General features: G+C 36.5%; 1 protein-coding gene across 1 annotated transcript in view; it reads left to right on the top strand.

Moving 5' to 3' along the window:
• Nucleotides 1–2133: 2133 nt before the first annotated feature.
• The window catches only part of LOC106876658 (uncharacterized), a 24391-nt gene continuing 11146 nt past the window's right edge, over nt 2134–15378 (top strand). Inside the window, exon 1 of the mRNA XM_014925279.3 lies at nt 2134–2768. The gene's annotated coding sequence lies outside the window, so the exon portion shown is untranslated. The remainder of the gene's footprint in view (nt 2769–15378) is intronic.

Below are 15378 nucleotides of genomic sequence, written 5' to 3'. Positions count from 1 at the left end.
TCCAACAATAGCAGGAATCCCTCAGGGAGACGGACAACATCCTTGAGGAAAGTCTCGATTCTATTCAAGACAAAGGCTTCACCATTTAGCAGAAGTAATTCAGACGTCAATAGAGCATGTATCTCTTTGATTTTGATTATGATCTTACTCTCACAGCTCATCAACAGTGTTGCATACAAGATTTGTTAACATCCCTTAAGAATGCCTTAGCCAAAGTTTGTTTCTCAATACAAAGAAGATTGAATATATATGACCATCAATGAAGATGAAGACAACCAGTCCCAGACTGGATGTCGACAGACTCAAAGACAACGTTCTCAGCAAGACTTATTTACTGCAGTTTGGGTCTGAGCTATGTAGTGCTGGTCCCTTGACTGGAACTGTAGGGATATGGGAAACTTACAAGGACATGCTGTTATTGGCTGCTAGAGGTTGTATGGCTTTCAAAAAAGGGTCAGGAGATGTGATCTTTACCGGGAGACCCTCACATTGGTGGTGTGCAGCAGCAGGGCGAGGTTAGGTGGGGTCCCCCATGATTTATTTCGGGGACTGAGATGTGTGGTAGTCAGAACACAAAGAAAAGCAGGTTTGTGGAATTTCTGAGGAGGTCGAGAGTCAACTTCATACTCCTGACTCGTGTACTGTCTACAGAAGAATTATTATGCTTAGGTGGGCAGAGCCTCCCACTCAGTACTCTGGAGTCTTTGACTATGATGAAGCGCTCCCAATGGAGGAGCTCAAGGTGGTGGATCGCTAGGCATTGTACTTTGAAGAGTTGTATAAGGTAGACCAACCTAGTACTGTTCTGAATTCTGTGATGCCGTCAGCCCTAGTGACTAACCTGCCAATCAGCTGTGATCTGCCATCCTTAGGTGAGGTTTGTATGGTGGTAAAACAGCTGACTACACTCAGAAACTGGGAGGCTCTTGTTACTTATATGGTTAATGGACATTTTAGGCTGTTTGGTAATTTTGCTCAATTTTCCATGTTGGATCCTGCATACCATCTCCTCTTCTCTGATGATCCAGTTGGGGTGACAGCTAGTGTTGGCTGGTTACATGCCTCATGATAAGTGCAGATGAGGAAATGTTTCACGGAAATGGGAACTGACTGGTACATTGCTCAGAGTGTTGCCTGGGATGACCTGAGCAGATACTGACAGACGGTGGATGCAGTGATGCGCTGCAATGGTGCATACTTCCAAACTTGACCTGAATGAAGATGAAAGGCACTGGCCAATTTATTCCAATGATGGTATATAACTCAAGGAGGCCAATGCAATGATCTAACCTAGAGTGTTTGTAACAAGCTTAAAAACATCTAGCAATCACAGTAAAGCTTGCCTTTTTCAGGGCATTTACAGAAAACATTCTCTATAGAACTGAAACTTGAACTAAGAAGGGGCTTCAAGTTCATGTTGATGTTACATAAACCAGTATTCTCATGGGGCTGGGGGTTCAAAACATTACAAGTGAGTGCAAGGCCAAAGATCTCTTTTACTTGTTTCAGTCATTTGACTGTGGCCATGATGGAGCACCGCCTTTAGTCGAGCAAATCGACCCCCAGGGGTTATTCTTTGTAAGCCTAATACTCATTCTATCGGTCTCTTAGGCCGAACCGCTATATTACGGAGATGTAAACACACCAACATCGGTTGTCAAGCGATGTTGGGGAACAAACACAAATATATACATACAGGCGATCTTATATATATATATATATATATATATATATAAGATCGCCTGTATGTATATATATATATATATATATATATATATATATATATATATATATATATATATATATACGACGGGCTTCTTTTAGTTTCCGTCTACCAAATCCACTCACAAAGCTTTGGTCGGCCCGAGGCTATAGTAGAAGACACTTGCTCAAGGTGCCATGAAGTGGAACTGAACCCGGAACTATGCGGTTGGTAAGCAAGCTACTTACGACACAGCCACTCCTAATCGCATCAATTTTATTAAATTTATCAATCACGAAACACACCTTTATTACTCCATATGCGTGCTATTGTTTTTACTTTCTTAGAAGTTGTGATATTCAATACGTCTAAATTTCGTTCTCTTTCATTCTATTTCTCTCTCCCTTCTCTCTCTCCCCCTTTTCTCTCTTTCTTTCGACCGTACGCATGACAGAATGCGTATGATCATAATTTCCTCCCCTGCTCAGAGCAGATCATGAAGGAGTCAAAAACAAGAATAGCAAGGCACACGGAAATCAAATTTTTGTAGTTCTTTGGGTGTACTCAGTTTTGTTTAGAACAGGATATATCAGGATATATCAGCCTCACGCACTTGCAAGTACATTCGCGCGCGCGCACGCACACACATACAATAAAGAGGGTGTAAGAAGATATATTTAATTCAAAGACATCACTGAAGCAATATACAATATAGAGGAATGACATCACCTATATCTGTCGAATAGCAACATAGGTCAGTGAAAACCTGAACCAGTCAGTAACTAACACTGATACATTACAATGTGTTTTCATTAGATATAACAACACGCTGGTACTTTCACACTATATTAAATATAGCAGTCTAACTCTTTCCGAAAAGTTTTGGGATGTGTTAATTTCAGCAACAGAAAATCATGTCATTAAAGAAAATAACCAATCTTCATTGTAACTCTATATCTGAGAAGCAAATATATTTGTTAAAACATTTCACACTTTTGTGACAGGAAAAAATGTTTAAATACAACAGTCTACAGTACACTGGATATTTTCTTTAGCAAAATACATGGTGAGTAAAAATTTTGAAACAAATTATAATTACTTGTACCCTCAATAATGTTTGTGCGCATATAAATATGTATGTACAGACATCCTCGTAGAACATAAACACAGACACACATGCAAACGTACATATACTGTCAACCTCAGGATTACAGATGCACATTTGTAGAATAACACCTAACCTGAACCGCGGTAATAAGCTAGACGCCTGGAAACTCATTGACTGCTTCCAAGAGCATTAACCAGCAGTAGCCAACGTTAAGAAGAAGAAGAAAAAAAAGTGTCTGATAAATAGTCTGATGAATCTGTTACGAAAGCGCTCACGAAGTAAACTAAAACATCCATCAACAAGCTCACTCCAGGTTCCATGCCATATGTAGCGTAATTATCTATCTATCTATCTATCTATCTATCTATCTATCTATCTATCTATCTATCTATCTATCTATCTATCTATCTACCTTCCTACCTACTTTTACACCCCTAAACCTCCTACAGAAAATTAAGCCTCCTTATACCTTCTTGTATGTTACTATCTTTTGTTACCTTTTATATTATATATACGAGGAGGTGCTAAAAAGTGCCTGGCTTTGGGTAAAAGAAAATATAGGAGGATCAGTTAATTATTTTATTCAACATATTCCTTTCTCAAGGTCCTTCAGGTTTTCTAAGCCATGTAAAAGAAATCGGAAGGTTGGGCTTCCAGCCAAGCCTTTCGCGACACCCTCAAAGCCATGAACTTTTCAGCACCCTACGTGTGTGTATCGTGAGTAGTCCACACGTCCGAAAAAGAAGCACATTCTAAAACAGAGTAATAATATACGTATTTAGAAGGTTGTTTGTTATGGCTGGTCAGAAAGTGACCATTGGTTTCTCACCTATAAAGCACTTAACTATATAGGTGACGCGTCAGACTCCATGGCCAGAGGCACATAACCTCTCTATCATTTTTGCATATGTGTCTGTGTATGTTCTGGTCAAACTCTTTACTGGGTTCCTAGGTATTGGTGGTGGAAGAACCGAAGTTGGAGAAGTGGTAGTTATTGTCACGATGGTATGTTATTGACACGTAGGGTATAATAAAATATATTTCTTTTGATGTGGGCTAAAAATTTCACTTCTGCAGTTTAGGTGGATGACTGAGTGTTGAGAGTTATTTAATATGGCTCTTTTCTCTGCTAAGTATAATCTGCATTTATATATATACTTAGATATGTAAGGGACGACCGTGCGAACTCAAAAAAGGAGAAATGGTGACGAATGGAAAAACAGAGGACTCCTTTTATTTAAACGTGTCACAGACCGTGTGACAAGTGTAAATAAAAGGAGTCCTCTGTTTTTCCATTCGTCACCATTTCTCCTTTTTTGAGTTCGCACGGTCGTTCCTTACAGATATTTGGATAAGATTTGGCCAGAATTGGTCCAGGCCATGACTAACTTAATAACACCACCTGGAAAAGACATTTTATGATGTTTCATATAACAGTCATTCTTTGGCCAAGTTATTGTTTGTAGAGATATATCTGGGTGTAGATGGTTTTATCTGGAATTTGTTGGAGAAATTCATCTAGGAACCGTTTGAATGTTATGAGATCTTTTTGCTTCTCTTATATGTCTTAGTATGATGTTAAAGAGAGTAGGGCCAGTTGAGGTAAAATAGTCTTGTCTTAGTGTTGTGATGTGATGCGTGCATGATTGTTGTAGAGGATAGATGTGACATGGGAATGAAACCTTGGGTGAATTTTAAAGTTGGTGTTAACATCATTTGGGCAATGCTATTGGAATATTTTCCACATCACATTAATGATATAGTGTTTAATATAGTACTTAGTATTGTCAATTAATTAAATTCATAGAAAATCAGAGTGAAACATTTGGTGACAGTGGGACTGTATACTATACTCACCCTAATTGTTGTGTCTATATCAGAAATCATTTACATTGACTTATTGATACAAATGTGTTTATTAGACACTGTTTTACCCAATATAGAAGTGTATGAATGAAAGAACATGAATGTGGTGGTTTGACCTGCTTGTGATAGTAAATTTCCACCGAATCATACTCCCACCGTCTTAAAACCAGCCTTGCATGCACAGGGGAGAAGTTCAGATGATCACGACTGCTGATCTATTCAGTAATGGTTGACCTGGGGTTGAAAAACACTAACAACAACTCTGTCTGCGTGTCTCTGTCCCCTTCTCTTTCTCCCCTACTCTCTCTGTGGTGAGTTAACTTGGAAATTCCAAGCGACAATGTAAACTTCATTTAATTAAGCAAAGTTGCATAACTTCCTGCTCCATCCCTCAGTTTCAATATATATATATATATATATATATATATATATATATACTAGCAGAAATACCCGGCGTTGCCCGGGTTAAAGAGAATAATGAAATCTAAAAACGCCGTCTAGACTACGCATCATCTTTATATATAGAGATGTATATACACACACGCACCCAAACACACGTATATATATGTATATCAATATAAATATATAAAAGTCAATGAAGTTTCGTAAAAGAAGGTGATCATGTACATACTTTCTTGCTGTTGTGATTATAACACCTCATTGTAAACTATGTTCCTTGTTTTCCCTTGTGGAGCATATACAAATAGGTTTTTTGTTGCTGCCCACTCTTGAGCAGCCAACATACAGTTGTCCATGTGAGAAGCAGGGCTCTTCCAAGAGAAGACCAGCTACAGACAGTGTTTGACCCTGATATTTGTTTATGGACATGGCAAAAGTCACACGAAGGGGGAATTGTAGTATTCTGAATGTAAAAGGAACGTCTGCTCCTGATGGAGTAAGAGGAATTCTTGGAATAAAGACGTCATCCCCTTTTGCACATCCAGAAAGAATGGTAGCCTCGATGACGTGTGACATCATTTTCTAAATAATGCTCATCTGTTATGTTCGGGTTAAAATTTCATCAACATCAAAAATATATGAATTTTCATGGGAGTTATGGCCGTTATGCAAAGAATATAATTTCCAAATTTCATAAAGATCCATTCAGTACTTTTGACGTAGTTTTGGATAAGAAAACAAATGACTAATGTGTGTGTTTGTGTGCATGTGTATGTGTGTGTGATGGGTGTATATATGTATAGATATCTGTATGCATGTATATATGTATATATGTGTACATATTACATGTACATCTCTTTCTCTCTCTCTCTCTCTCTATATATATATACATCTACACATATGTATACATATACATGTATGTATAGATCTATATATATATATACATATACGTGTACATCTATATGTATACATATACATCTATATGTATACATATACATCTCTCTCTCTCTCTCTCTCTCTCTTTCTCTCTCTCTCTCTTTCTCTCTTTCTTTCTCTGTCTCTCTCTCTCTCTCTCTGAAAGTATCTGTCATTACAGTATCGAAATGGTGTACATATACATGTATATGTATACATATACATCTCTCTCTCTCTCTCTCTCTCTCTCTCTTTCTGTCTCTCTCTTTCTCTCTTTCTCTCTCTGTGAAAGTATCTGTCACTACAGTATCGAAATGTGATTGTTTCAGTTAGTGGAATAGTTTCATTTTTAAAGTGAAAGTATTTGACATGAGTATTTTTGTTTCACTTTTGACACGTAATACTTAAATAGTGGAGGAGATATTATGTTGCCGTGTGCTCGAACTCTGCAAGAAGATAATTATTGTTTTTTGACTAAAACACAACTGGAACCCTAAGTAAGGCATGTGTAAAGTTTGAATGAAATTGGTTGCGTAGTTCTCGAGTTTTAGGGATTCACACAGACAGACAGACAGACAGACAGACAGACAGACAGACAGACAGACAGACAGACAGACACACATTCTCATTTTTATATATATAGATATAAAATATAATAAATGCAAAAACTAATTTCTGTGTGTCAGTGTGTCACACTTAAACCCCTCTCTCACTATTCAATGACACTCATACTATTCCTCATGACGGGGTGAGAATAATAGTAGGCATAGAGACAGTGAGGGCGGTGGCGAAGACAGACAGAGAGGGAGAGAAGAAAAAGAGGAGAAAAAGAGAGACAAAGAAATTTAGGGAGAGTTGATGATGTTTTATTAAAAGTAGTAGTGTTGATGGTGGCAGTGGGAGTCATAAACGAGAGACAAAGGAGACGATGTACAACTTTGACAGAAATTCCTGTCGCCAACATACTGAACACTATCATTTTTGTTTTATCTTTTGCTTTCTTTAATACATATATATATACATACACACACACAAATATAAAATTCACTTTAACTGAAATAAAGTTTCCCCAAAATTAAACATATCTAATATAATAAATGTGACTGTCAATGTGTCACACTTTTTCAGCTTTAATAAATCCTTTCACTGGAAGCACAAAACTTCAAATTTTAAAAACTTTGATCACTGTTCTTCTTCCATCTTGCATAATGGCAACCAACACTTTGACAACACAACCTTTACAATTGGTGACGACTCCGATGTTCCATCCTATTGTTTATCAATTATTGTACAACTAATAACATAACCATTACACACACACAAACACACACACACACACACACACACACACACACACACACACACACACACAGACACACACATATAAAGCAGAGAATATCATAGTGGGGAAACAAACATGGTGGATATATATATAGAAAGAGAAAAAAAACACAAGATTTATTTTACAAGATTTAAGAGTACATTAGAGCCATGATAATGAAGATATACAATTTTGTATAAAATAAGGTTTCGTTCTTTCAACATAATTGAAGTAAGGACCGATTTCGCATTGTTCATCAAGCTGAGAGTTGAATATCTTCATTATCATGGCTCCAATATACTCTTAAATCCTGTAAAACAAATCTGTGTTTTTTCCATCTTTTCTCTTTCTATGTGTGTGTGTTTGTGTGTGTGTGTGTTGAATAAAATGAGACGACAAAGCTTAGGCTGCATGGAATATTTAGGACATTTATAAAGAGAAAGTTAGTCTTACAGCTGTTTTTGGGATATTAGGGATATCCCTTCATCAGAGACGATGTGAGAGAGTTAAATAGAGGGAAATAGTAGAGTTCAATATAAGGAGTTATTTTAGAAAAGGATGGAAATCAGAAGTATAAAGGGAAATAACAGAATAAAAGTAAAAGTAAAAATATATGTAGGATGTTATAGTAGCAGTTCCCTTATCCAAGGAAAGTAGTGTGTAGAAATGGTAGAAATGCTTCGGCAATCCTTCGGTACAAGTTCTCTAAATGCCAAATCGTTTGACAATCGTTTGACAATCGTTCGGCAATTTCCGTAAAGAAAGAGGGAAAGGACGTTAGTCAGTGATAGCATTATGGATAAACAATAAAATTGAAATTCTTAATGCATCTTACTTGTTTGATTTGTTACTAAAATGATCCCAGATAGCAACCAACAAAAATTTTGCCACTTTTCATGGCGAGGTTCATTAATTTGAATTAATAAAATACAGGTATAACCGGTACAAGATTTTATTGTTTCGGTAAATATTTCATACCTCAGTGTGGAATAATTTTTTCCACTGTTTTTATTGGGTGCATTCAGTGTATCTGACCTTTAAATCTGTCGCAAGCCACTTTTTTCTGGAAAAGAAAGGTGGGAGGGGTGTTGGCGACTTCAAAGTTTCCCACCAAGGGAGTTTCGTTTTGTGGGTCATTTTTCATTTCTAGGTTATTTTGCATGCTTTCAATGAATGTGACATCGAAATCATGCGTAAGCGGCTCCTTTTTCCAGAAAAGGTAAGATTTGGCTACTATTTTTAGCATGCCCTGCTACCACATAACAGCTATTTGCATTCACACCGAAATGTTTACCAACTTTTTTCCTTCCATTTATTTTTTCCACTTTATGGAAGTCAATATTTTCTCTGTTGACATCCACCTCAGCAAGGTCATGGATCAAGTGAAAACACATCAATCACTGTTCCCTCTTGACAGGACAAAGAAATTTCCTGCTGTCTTTGCAAGCAACAAGCGGATGGATTTGGTTTCAAATCCAGGCAGGGCCAAACGAGGTCTTACAAGTTATTTATGATAATAAGTGACGTTATATCTGGGTTGATAGAATGATGCTTACATTATTAAATATTCTAAGACAATATGAAAACAATAGAAACTTTTAAACGTTTACTGGTTTTTATGAAATTTTTGGGTTAACAGACTTGAGTTAATGGAAGCTAAATGTAATGGAAATCAATTAGATAAAAGTTAAATCGTTAACAAAAATGTTAACTTTGTTAATTAACGATTAATGGATTAATGGACTTACACCCAGCTCTGTATGTATGTATATATATATATATATATATATATATATATATATATATGTTAGCATCTGCTAATACTTTACATGTACCATGTCCTCATGTAATTTTTTTTGGGGGGGGGGATTTTATATATATTTATAAATAGAATGAAAAATACACATTGTGTACAGGACATCACCAACGAGTGAAACATAGGTAAACACACGAGAGATAAGTACAGGACAAAATACCAAAAGAAGATAACTTCTCATCAGTTGTCGGATTGTTTATTACTCCTCTTTCATGCTTTTAACAATATAGGGAACTTCATAGGACAGCAGCATCCAGAAATTTTAAAAATATAAAATTCATGGAGAGTTAGATCTTCGAATGAACAAGCAATGACAGAGTGGATGTACAGAGTAAACAATCGCCGAAGACAAACATTAAGGGCGATTATATATGCAAACTTTAGGTTAGTTAAACTATGTTTGTGATAATTTTCAACTTCTAAAAGGCAAATAAACTGCAGTTTCTGTGGTGAAAAAATTCTGTCTCATGGTAAAAGGTGTGAATACACCATATCTGTCCAGTGCAGCACCCTGACAATCAGCTTTATGTTGGCATATATAGTGATGAATCTGCTGCCATTCCTGAATCTAATTTTGATGCTGGTTTTGTTAGCATGATTGAGAACATCATGGTGAACAGCATAGGTGTGAGTACACAGCCTTGCTTGACCGGTGACTGGGAATACAATGGAAGAATCTTCACTGTCCAATACCCTAGCAAACATGCTGTCATGAAGCTGGCTTACTATGCTAATGAATTTGTCTGGGCAGCCGAACTTTCTCATGATCTTCCAAAGCCCCTCATGACTACAAACGTCATGTATAGATCCTTGTTATGTTCCTGATACTTTTCCTGGATTTGACATATTGCAAAGATCATGCTAACTGTCCCATGGGCCACTCTGAATCCACATTGACTCTTTGGTAGATGTCTGCCTTCCATGAGGTGGTTAAGGAGGACTTTTGTGAGTATCTTGTCAGCAATGGCAATGAGAGAAATTCCTTGGTGATTCTCACAAGACTGCCTGTTCTTTCTCATGTAGAGATGACAGTAGAAACATCCTTGAATCCATGAGGAGCAATTTCCTGTTGCTACTGGGTTTGAAAGAGGTTGGTGAGCTTTTGTGCCAAGACTTTCCCTCTCCCCTGCTTTGTATATTTCAGCTGGGATGGAGTCAGAGCCTGGTACCTTACTATTTGAGAGAAGTTTAATTGCTTTCAGAACCTCTGTTTCTGTTGGAGACTGTGCCAGAGAAGTGTAGATGTGAACTTGGGGCATATGAGCAATGACCTCATTGCTGATAGAGGAAGGCCTGTTTAGGACTTTGTTGAAGTGCTAAACACATCTTTTCAGGATTGCGTTTTTGTCAATGAGGAGAGTAGTCCTGTCAGCACTGAGCAGTGGTGATGTTTTAGAGGATTGCAGCTCGTAGATGGTTTTCAAGGCATTGTAGAAGCATTCAGAATTGTTGCTGTCAGTATACTTCTGTATCTCATTTGTCTTGTTGCTGAACCAGGAATCCCTCACCTCTTTGAGTTTTACCTGGACCTTGCTTTTGATAGCATTGTAGGCTGTTTTCTTGGAACTCGATGTGCTGTCTTAGTGGGAGACTCTGTAGGCTTCATGCTTCCCACTGAGCAGCTTTTGAATTTTTTTATCATTTCCTTCAAACCAATCTTAGCGTCTATGCATGTCATGGCCCAGATAAGTGAGTGCAGTGTTGTACACCATGTCTGTGAACACCACTCACTCTTCTACTGCCTTTGCACCAATGTTGAGTTGGCTCAGCTTGGTGCTCAGGTTTTCACTGAGGTTCTGTTTCACATTGTGTCATTCCAGTTTGCTGATGTTTAATTGTTTGTTTGCCAGCTTTCTTTGTGGTCACAGCCTGGTATGGATGTGAATGTCAAGTTTTGTGAGGATAAGTCTGTGATCTGTCCAGCATTTTGCACCACACATGGCCATTGTCACCTTAATATCCAGCTTGTCTCATCTCCTGACTGTGACATAGTGTATTAGATGCCACTGCTTGTTGTGTGAATGCATTCAGGACATCTTTTTGCGGTTGGGCAGGTGAAACACTGTGTTGCTGATCAGCAGGTCATGTGCTGCACAGGTCTTCAGCAGTAGATGATCATTGATGTTGCTCTTGCTAACTCCGTTTCTCCCAGTGACCTCAGTACTTATTTCTTACAGTCTCTTTTGCCAAACTAGGTTACGGGGGTGTAAATAAATCAGTACTAGTTGTTAAGTGGCAGGAGGATATGCACAAACACAAAGTCACACACACATAACTATGTATAAAAACATGCATTTCAGTCTTTGTGATGTACTTTTTGGCAATGGTTGGGAGTCACTGTGAGAAATCAGCAATAGGTGTGTGGAGGTCACCATGAGAGATCAAAGATAGTTGAATAAATGAAGGAGCCTTTATGTGGTTGCTAATCTTTTAGAAGCAGCAGCCCAAGCAACATATCCTTCAGTGTGGTCCCAGGTTCTCTTCACAAAGTAAAAAGACTTGATGGTTATGAATAAAACTTCTTCAATCATAGTTCTGTTCGATCACAGCAGGTTTAAAGGATAAACAAGTACAATAACAAAAATTGTAAATACCTAGCATTTATAGCAATTTTGAATGTTTTATTTGCGTGTCCTCCATAATTAGAATATAGATGGGGAGGTACAAGTTTGTAGTGATTGTGTATTTGTACTGTTGAAAGAATTTAAGTTATCTTTGTTGGAAAATATTCTCCAGGTCATTGCTAACTGAAACAATATATGTCTGACATTAAGTGTTTATATTGTTGATGACACCTGTCTGTGGAAGTTCAAGATGATGTAATGAGTGCTATGAATTACTAAAGAATATGTGTTGCTAGAAAAATATAAAGAATGCTGTAAGTTTTTCAAAATAGTAGCTTAAAAATATCTCAATGATAAAATATCTACAATGAATGTTCAAAAGTGTTCACTACAATATTTAATACAGATCTTGATCTCTTACAATAAGAATACCTAGTTGCTGCCAAACCTGTTCTGTTGCTGTTGTTATTCATATCTAGATTGACCTTGAATGAGCAGACCTAATCAAAGGCATTCTGTCCTGTAATTTGGGGGGTTTTGTTTATCAAATATATCCTTTCATTATTTTGATGACAGAGTGCAATTGAAGAGAGATTTGTCTGCTATTTAGAAGGTCGAGTGCCCTTTTTGGCTAGTCAACTTTGTCCTGTTGTTTAACGACGCGTCATGTTCATTTAGAGAGTCTGAAAATAAGAGCAAGCATTGCTTTATGGTTAAGAAATTTGCTTTACAACTAAATGCTAACCTAGGTTCTTTTGACTTAAATGGATATAGAAAACAGTATTTTCTTCATGTTTTATACCTATTTTAATTAGACTTCATCTATTCTATGCTATATAATTTTGTAGTTTTACTGTAGATATTATTTCATCATAGTTTTCTGCTTGTAGATCTACCCTTTTCACGTGTACACAATAAATACATTACTGTACTGAATTTTGGGTGGTGCATTCTAAATGTGGCCATTGTTATTTTTTCATTTTTTCATGTTTTCTTATCTTAGTGTCTAGTTGCGAATAGTATAACCATAACTTATTACCAGAGCAGCTGCAGACTGGCGCCTAACACCTTATATCTTTTTAACTAATTTTCATTTTGTAATAATCTAATGCATGTATAATATTTCTTCAAAGCGACTTCTTTTACCTGTGTAGAGTACACTGTCTTGTTCATTAATTCCTAAATATTTATAGTTTTCTTTTCGCTGCTTCTTTATATAACATATTACTGTATTTTTTTTCTAGTTTATTTTCCTTTTTTCAAAGGTAGCTAGCATGATTTTCTTAGCTAGTTTTCATATAAATTCATTTAATTTATCTGTGTAATCTATGCAAAAGTATTTTATAGCTGCAGTGTAGGTCATCCATATACAAAATATGGCCGATTGTTCTCACATAGCATTTATGTCAGAGTCCAATCTGGTTTAATACATTGGTTAAATGCACTTACATCAAACAAATCACTATTTTGCTTATTTTAAAAAGAATTATTTGCCCTTGATACATATTATTGGTACTACTTTCTTCACAGCTAATGTTACTTGAATTTATCTTGACTAGATGCTAAGATGAGAAACTCTGTTAATAGTAGACAGTCTTTGTTATGCTTAGCCCCAGGATCAGATTTAACCCATGGTGGTGAGAGAGCGGGAGAGGGGCACTTCAAATTCAGTGGGCCCCTTATACACAAGAATTAAAATCTTAGAAAATTACCAAATTTACATCTCAAAACCCATCTATTTCAAATAATTTAATTTAATGAGTTAGCAGAGAAAGTTTAAATAAATGACTGAAAATCTTGCTTTATAGATACACTTTTGCAAAATTCAAATTTCATTTTGCACACATCCACTTGCAGTGTTTGCCTTTTCCCTCATTGTGTAAAGTACAATGGAGGGAAGTGTTTTTTTTTATTGTGCGTTACAGACGTTTCAGAATGTAGAATAAGGTAAAATGAGAGAAAATTACGAAAAAGCAAAAAAAAAAAAAAAAAAAAGGTTGTTGTTGTTCCAAAGGCATGATGAGTGTGTGTGTGTGTGTGTGTGTGTTTGTGTGAGAAAGAGAGAGGGTGGGTAGAGATACCATCATTTAAAAGACATGGATTTAAAAAATTCTTCTTTTAAAACGGCTTCCCTTCATTGTTTTGCAATGCGTGAAAACATAAAAAAGTGGGGGAAACCCTGATAAAAATGGGGAAATTCAAACAGTTATTTCCAAAAGTCTGCTTTTCCAGTTTCCAGTAAGAGTAGGTGGGGCACAATGAGTAATACTTACTGCATTTTTGACATTGAAGAAAATATATTTTTTGCAAATGTTCACTACCTGCATGGCACCTTGGGCAAGTGTCTTCTACTATAGCCTTGGGCCGACCAAAGCCTTGTGAGTGGATTTGGTAGAGGGAAACTGAAAGAAGCCCGTCGTATATATGTATGTATATATATATATATTTATATATATATATATACATATATATATATGTGTGTGTGTGTGTGTGTATGTATGTGTGTATATGTTTGTGTGTCTGTTTGTTCCCCCAACATCGCTTGACAACTGATGGTGGTGTGTTTACGTCCCCGTAACTTAGCGGTTCAGCAAAAGAGACTGATAGAATAAGTACTAGACATCCAAAGAATAAGTCTGGGGGTCGATTTGCTCGACTAAAGGCAGTGCTCCAGCATGGCCGCAGTCAAATGACTGAAATAAGTAAAAGAGTAAAAGAGTACCTTGTCAAAACTATATCAGTGAAGTAAAGACCTCTAAACGCAGTAAAATCTATAACATATTCAGACCACTATTTCAGAAAATTATCACTGTTCTCTTTGAGTACATAAAAGACAAATTTAGGCGGGGTAAAATGGGTAAGACAAGATAAGGTAAATATGCCCTTCTAGTTCCCTAGAATTGAATTTGAAGAAAGACTCATACGCATAAATATCCATCCTTAGACATCATAAATGCAACAAAATTTAAGATATCTTGGTCAAATGAAAGAGGATTATGGAAAAATAGCACTTATGAAATTAATGAAATTCAACATAAAATATTTTTATAGCTTCTTCACCATATCTTCTTTGCTGAAAATTATCCAGATATTTTATTAGCTACCTCAATTACAATCGGGTCAAATTTGAGGAAAAATTTCTTGAAAATAGTACCTTTCAACTATGTTTTAAACTCTCAACTTCAACAACAACTATACAGACCAATCTTTACTCCCAAATGTAAATAATCTTCATTTTCTTTGTTTATACTATCTTGTTGTTAAGTTTTACCTTCGGAATGGTCTTTTGTTGGTCTGTAGGAGCAACTGAAGGAAACTCTGCTGAATACGTGAAGCAGTGTGCTGTCATTTGATTAAGAAAAACCATTGGGAAGCAGCTGCTTATTGTTCAAGACTGAGTGTGAGGTGAGGAGAGAAGCAGCGATAGTACATTTATTTCATCATAGCTGACATCACAGTATATGTGGTAGTTCACTATAAGAATGACATTTAAGAGCATTGGTATGATACTGACCCCAAATTCATCTTCTTTGAAGTGCAATATGAGAAAGTTATGAAATATGACATGTGAAGAAAATTTGAAACTGTGCTACTTTGGTAGCACCCTTTCTGCGAGTTTCCTTCATTTCTCCACCACAGCGATGACATGGTGCAACATCATCATCTTCATTTAAAAGGCCATTTCTT

The sequence above is a fragment of the Octopus bimaculoides genome, chromosome 3 (assembly GCF_046866305.1).
Source record: "Octopus bimaculoides isolate indiv1 chromosome 3, ASM4686630v1, whole genome shotgun sequence".
NCBI lineage: Eukaryota > Metazoa > Mollusca > Cephalopoda > Octopoda > Octopodidae > Octopus > Octopus bimaculoides.
The sequence above is the reverse complement of the archived record's forward strand: the minus strand, read 5'-3'. Positions and strand labels throughout refer to the sequence as shown.